Here is a 5,876-nt window from a genome sequence, read left to right as displayed (position 1 = left end):
AGGTCAAGGACGACGGCATTTTTGGAAGGAAATTTCGAATTTTGGAGAAGAAGCTTGCTTTCCGAAAAATGTTCCTTTCACGCAAGGCAGCATGCCAGGTCAGACGTGTGAACCAGGTGAACTGTGTCGGCAGATCGACGTTTACGTTCCAGGCCGACAGTTTTTGACCAAGCCGTGAATCGCCCTCGCTCTGACTCGCCCGGCTACAAAGGTGTAATTTTACAACTCTTCAGGCCAGCTACAGGCCTCCGATGCAGAGCTGCAAGTGACGGATATCGGTCATTTGCAGCCACTACTTTCAGCCTCCTGGTCGTTGCAATCGGATACATAATATACCTCGCCCGGCGAGGCGGGATCCCGCCTGGAGGCACCCGGGATCACGGCTAGGCGGGCCAGAAAAAGCACATATAAACAGACCAGCCCGGGCTAGAGTTGTACATGTATTATTATGGTGTCGACACTGCGTTCATACTACAAAATAGGTACTTTTACCTTTTGAGGGAAGTTATAAAGAGGATTCCCGATATTGTCTTGAAAATCTATGAAGCTTTTTGTACAGAAACAAGAAGGATGTGCAGTGAGCACTGTTTATTTGTCGACATGCATGATTTACATTAAAATGGAAGGGGGACTACTTGCAAAATACTTTGATATGGACAGCTAAAAATGTGAAAAACAGGAAAAAGAAACGAGGTGATACAACACACCAAGCATGTGCCACAGCGCGAAAAGAAATCAGCAGAAGAATACATTGTGTGAGAAAAAAGTTTTTATCCTTTTTCGTATTCAACATTGGCGCCCGATTATTGATCGACCCACGACCCTGAGATCATCCCATGCCCAGCCGTCCTCAACCGCCATTCGTCTTGTCTACGCCAACCTCGTCTCGTCTCTATCAACCTCGTCTCTCCTACTCCAACCTCGTCTCGTCTATGTCAACCTCGTCTCGTTCAAGCCATGCAGGTCAGCTACCTTTCTCTCTTTCTTTTTTTGTATTCTTCTTCGTCAAATTTATTTTCCTGAATTTTTTTGTAGTGTGTGCGCGCGCGTGTGTTCGTAAAACATTACCAAGTTAGGGGTCCCATCATGGTGAGCCAGGCTCTAATTTTTGGATGTTTAGCAAAAGTGTAACTAGGCTGTATTAGCCGTGCAAAATACTAGTAATTCACGTTCCTCGTCAAACTCCAATAGTTATTACACACTATAAGTAGTACAGGGATGATCTGTAGTGCATTTTTAGTAAACACTTTCGTGAGATCCGTGCGCGCGTGCAATATGTGTGTGTGTGTGTGTATGTGTGTGTGTGTGTGTGTGTGTGTGTTTTCTCCTCCAGTCATTTTTTAAAATCTTTTTCTCTCTTTTTTTTCTCTCCGCGAGGACGCGGGATTTTTTTTCATGGAGGGGTGGTATGTTAGGTACCTCCTCCCGTACCTTTTCTAGCTGGCCTGCATGCACTTGCGTACTCACCTTTTGTCTCCTTTTGTTCCGTTGGCCTGGGTAGCTACTTGCGCGCCCATATTTGCCATAGCTACCCAGGCCCTTTATCTTGCCGTTCAGACACTCTCTCTTTTCTCACTCGTCAATAATCACCATGCAGTCCGTGCGCCAAATTCAAAAAAGTCGTCTAGAAGTTGCACTTTTATTTGCAACCGCGGGAAATTTGAGAGGTCTGGAGAAGAAAATTCTCAATGGGACTCAAAATTGACAAACAAGACGACGACCAGCGCTCGAGCATAGTACCTTTTCGCCATTCCTTCGTGCATGATACCTATTCTAATTGATAAACACTACCCTCATGTTTCGTTTCATGCGCAACGGACGAAGCGAAGTGTCTTTTTTCGTCCACGAAAGAAAGGTAAGGAAATTGTCGTCTTCGCGACACCCTTCGGATTATTTAGTGGGGCATTGTGGGCCAAGGATATTTTTTCTTTTTCTTTACAACTGTCCCCAGGTACTGAGACGGCGCTGATATCCTAGGAGTTCTGTTAGTGCAAAATGCCAGGTTACTGACTTATGGCGAGGTTTGTCCACCCAAAAATATGGGAGATTTCTTGGATAACATACACACATAATACAGTGAATGGTATTGCAGTGGGCATCCAAAACGGTTGAACCAAACAAATATGGTATGATACCTAGAGGCTAGGCACACAAAAATCACTCAGGAATTGGACGCAAGTCCCGGGACCTTGGTGCGTCATTACACCCGGACATTGAATGTTTGCCGGCACACGGCTTTTGCTCCACCACTTCATACAAGTTTACGCACTCACTCAATTCGAAAGACTGGAACGAGACCAAACCGAATGTGACAACTAAGAGCGAGTTGTGCATTTGTTGGAACAACGTTCGGGCATTGCGAGAAGGATATCAGCAGGGTCCAACAATGGCAGCAACAGCACCAGGTGATTATGGAGTACCAAGGAGCTTGTATCATGCACATTACAGTGAGCAACAAGAGAAACCGTACTGTGGTACGTGAAATCAGAGCCTGGGCAGGATGATCGACACTGTACACTGTGCTACAGCGCCTCAATTGTGCGAGAGAAAACAAACAGACCAGCAAGCACAGATCATGAACTGGTACACAACATTGACAAAGCACAAACCGCACAGCAAAGTTACAGGGCATAGCCGAGCGTTTTGTTGCCAATGAATTGCTTGAGAAGGGAGCAGTATTCCTTGTAACATTGCATGGAGTAAACGAGAACGCAGAGTCAGAACCAGGCGTAACAAGGCAAGACGGCTACTGTACAGGGGCAGGCTTGACGATCACTTGCATACTCGCAATTTTGGTACAACCAGGAAATTAGGCATCACGTCATACCGAAGTGGCTTCAACACGCTACATTGCATTCATAGCTGTACGGTGAACCTGTTACACGAGCTTCTGTGAAACAGACAGCATGCCAATGACCTGCAAGCACCAACAAATGCAGCCGGTAAAACAAACGCAGCCGGTAAAACAAACGCTACATAACTGCCCAACATAAACTTGTACATGCTGATGAGAAGCAAGAATGTGCTTGATGTTGGAAGTTATGCTCGCATATTCAAAAACATGCATGGGAAACATCAATGACATTGTTCACGAATACAACAGAAACATCATACAGGGAGAGTAAGTAATCCTTCCTCCGTTTTGTATACGCGCACGCGCGCGCGTGTGGTAGATAAATCCGTTTGGCATGACTTTCGATCGAGGTTGCGTTCACCGTAGAGATAGGTGAACTCGAAGCCAACACCTCTCACTTTCGCTCTACTGCCCCTTTGGGGCCGATGCGATCCTTGTGCTAAGTTGTGGTAGTGGCTCAACAGAACAGGACAGGTGTGTGTGTGTGTGCACACGCGCGCGTGCGCGCATGTGTGTGTGTGTGTGTGCGTGCGTGTGTATGTGTAAGTGTGGTTTCTGAACTTTTCTCACAATCGTATAAGTTTCAAATTTTCGTGAAAACCCAGCTACACTGTGACCGGTACAATCGCATGTCGTTTACTAGTATCTGGCGGTCAGTCACATGGCATGTCGGGTATCCAACAGCACCGCACTGACAGCTTATAGACCTTATATTTAGTATTTATAGTCCTACTTCAAGTAAATGTAGACAGTCAGCATCATGAAAGTTGCCATTACGTAGAGTTAAATACAAGCCAGTCTCTAGAGATGAGCACGACTGTCTCAGGGTAATACTAGTGATAAATACAGGTACTTCGAAGTACTGTCTTTTTTATCTGTTAAGTTAACACAAGATGGCTTTGTAGCTTCAGTCGTCCAGAATATTCATTTTATTCCGCGGTTGCCGCATAATCGACACGCAACTGTACTTGTGCAAATCTCCAAACGCTACGTAATTGGCCGACATTTACTTGTCCACGGTGATGAGAAGCACGGCTCCTAATTTTTAAATCATGAAAGGATTACATATGCAGGTACATGCATACAATGTGCACTATCCTGAAGTCGTGCGCAAATATTCAAAATCATTCACCGAACACAGAGAGGCGCACATACCGTAAAGTACCGCGAGAGCGCCCCACCTTGATTTTGCTGCGACAGATTTATATAATACAGCCAGGGAAAGGAAAATCGTGTGGCAGAGTGCAACGAAGTTCGTACGGTGTGAGCAACTTAGTGTACTAAGGTCACACTAAGCAGGTTTTTGTGTGGAGCTCGTGTCCGCTCGAAGGCACAGATTGTCTGCAGAACGTGCAATATGTGTACAAAAATCGTGTCGTATAACCTACAGACCGGAGACCACCCCCACAATACGACCCCGAAAGGACGAGATGGTGGGGCGCTCTGGCGGTACTTTACGGTACATGTAAATACGAAGGAACCACATGCGCAGCAAGGAGATTAGTCATTACTTTACTTATGAGTTGATGGATAGAAGTTTCCTTTCAGCTGACCATTACCACTCATGAAAGCAATAGTGAGTGCTGTTGTTCTGATTCACAGGTATATATTCGGCACTTAGCGCAATGTGTTTTCGAAGCTAGGCACACGATTTGCATGAGGAAATCATGCAAAGATGTGGCATAAGGCCCTACAAACATGACCTAGGTAAAGGGATGCTATTATTTGCATTTGCAGTGCTTTGCCATAGGATAATTTGTGTATGATTGTGTTGATCAATTTCACATAATTTCACGACAGGTCATAGTTTATTTAGTGGGGTGTTGTGGGCCAAGGATCTACGACCATGTCTTTTGCATTTCGAACAAGTAGACACTTTCAACAATTCATACAAAAAATGCCTTCAGTGCAAAACATACCGTTCGGACACACCAGGCAGTCCTTTCCAGCCTTGATTTTCAAGTGCAGACGTATCCACGATGACCTTCGAGTGAACTGCGGCTTGGAACACTTTGAATACGAACCACACACTCAAACTAACTAGACCACCGCATAGCTAGTGTATTCACGGAGCCAAAGAAGTCTCCTTCTGCCCCCACAGGGTCTTGGTTAGTTCTCTAGAAGGGACGAGAGCCATACCTAAATTCAATAAATTCTCCAATTCCAAAAGCCTCAAATGAAGGCGTCTTGGTGACTTCGTTTCCCGCGGTTGCAAATAAAATCAGCCCTTGAGTACCCCTTGGCGCACGGACTGCATGTAGTCGTTTCGTTCGTCTTGGTCTCTTGTCCCGTCTCTAATAAATGTCGTTCCACCATCCTACCTGTTCCCGTTGTAATGTCTGGATAATGTGTCGTCAGTCGTCCTTTCTCGTATTCATCAGGTTTATAACCTGAGTATGGCTTGCAGCCCTGCGTTTCAGCCCGGGGCAGCACCCTACAGTCGTAGTGTGTTCGCTGCATACTCACAACGGAGGTATATTATGTATCAGATTGCAACGACCAGGAGGCTCTTAGTAGTGGCTGCAAATGACCGATATCCGTCACTTGCAGCTCCCCATCAGAGACCTGTAGCTGGCCTGAAGAGTTGTAAAATTACTCCTTCGTAGCCCGGGGGAGTCAGAGCGAGGGCGATCGGCTTGGTCAAAAAACTTTCGGCCTGGAACGTAAACGTGGGAGGATCTGCCGACACAGTTCACCTGGTTCACACGCCTGACCTGGCATGCTGCCTTGCGTGAAAGAAACATTTTTCCGAAAGCAAGCTTCTTCTCCAAAATTCGAAATTTCTTTCCAAAAATGCCGTCGTCCTTGACCTCGAAGCTGAATGTTGTAAGGATAGAAAATTAGCGAAGATGTAGCCGACCCATTCTGGCAAGCCGTGTGCCCTCTGGATATGCAGTTCTTCGCCATGGTCAACAATCTTCTTCTCCTTCGTTCGTACTTTCACTTTCCTGACCACGAATACAAGCGGTACCCATGCTCAGGTTAGTGTTTATTTGTCTGTCTATGCACATACATGTAATAC

At 45.8% G+C, this 5,876-nt stretch overlaps 1 long non-coding RNA gene across 1 annotated transcript; it reads right to left on the bottom strand.

Moving 5' to 3' along the window:
* Nucleotides 1-2,213: 2,213 nt before the first annotated feature.
* LOC135822985 (uncharacterized) lies at nt 2,214-5,108 on the bottom strand. Its single transcript, XR_010554582.1, has 2 exons — nt 4,774-5,108; nt 2,214-2,917 (listed from the first exon to the last, which is right to left on the bottom strand). It is a non-coding gene; the product is annotated as an uncharacterized LOC135822985 (long non-coding RNA).
* Between the last annotated feature and the right edge of the window lie 768 nt (nt 5,109-5,876).

This window comes from Sycon ciliatum, chromosome 8 (genome assembly GCF_964019385.1).
Source record: "Sycon ciliatum chromosome 8, ocSycCili1.1, whole genome shotgun sequence".
Classification (NCBI taxonomy): Eukaryota; Metazoa; Porifera; class Calcarea; order Leucosolenida; family Sycettidae; genus Sycon; species Sycon ciliatum.
The sequence above is the reverse complement of the archived record's forward strand: the minus strand, read 5'-3'. Positions and strand labels throughout refer to the sequence as shown.